The sequence below is a fragment of the Piliocolobus tephrosceles genome, unplaced genomic scaffold, assembly GCF_002776525.5.
Source record: "Piliocolobus tephrosceles isolate RC106 unplaced genomic scaffold, ASM277652v3 unscaffolded_9396, whole genome shotgun sequence".
Classification (NCBI taxonomy): domain Eukaryota; kingdom Metazoa; phylum Chordata; class Mammalia; order Primates; family Cercopithecidae; genus Piliocolobus; species Piliocolobus tephrosceles.
Genome location: NW_022336936.1, coordinates 1 through 804, shown reverse-complemented (window position 1 = coordinate 804; position 804 = coordinate 1).

The window sequence follows — 804 nt, the reverse complement described above, 5'->3', positions numbered from 1 at the left end:
TTTAAAATGTGTATGAAGCCTAAAAAGAGCCCGAATATACAAGGCAACCCTAAGCCAAACGAACAAAGCTAGAGGCACCACACTACCTGAATTCAAACTATACTACAGAGCTACAGTAACCAAAACATCATGGTAGTGGTACACACATAGACACACAGATTAACAGAACAGTTTAGAGAACCCAGAAATAAAGTCATACACCTACAACTATCTGTCCTTTGACAAAGTTGACAAATAAAGCAATAGGGAAATAACTCCCTAATCAATAAATGGTGCAGGGATTACTGGTTAGTCATATGCATAAGTTGAAACTGGATTCCTTCTGAAGCAGCCTTGTTGTCTGGGATGATATCCGAGGTTCATTTTCTTATGACAAGGAAATCAAGGACATGGACACACAAGAAGTGAGCTTAAGAGCAGAGGTTTAACAGGTTCTTTAAGGATTAAAATGTAAAACATTAATATGTGAATGGTGCCCATGAGAAATGAGAATACTTTGAGCCAGGAGAATCAAGATTATCATTCATATTTATTTTATATTATATATGAGAATACTGGCGAGAGAATACTGGACAAAATAAGTTTTCAAAGTTACACAGCAAATGAGCGATGGATTACAATGAATTTTAGGCTGGGCACAGTGACTCACGCCTGTAATCCTAGCATTTTGGGAGGCTGAGATGGGCAGATCACATGAGGTCAGGAGTTCGAGACCAGCCTGGCCAATATGGTGAAACCCCATCTCTACTAAAAATATAAAAAAATAGCCAGATGTGGTGGCGGGCACCTGTAATCCCAGCTACT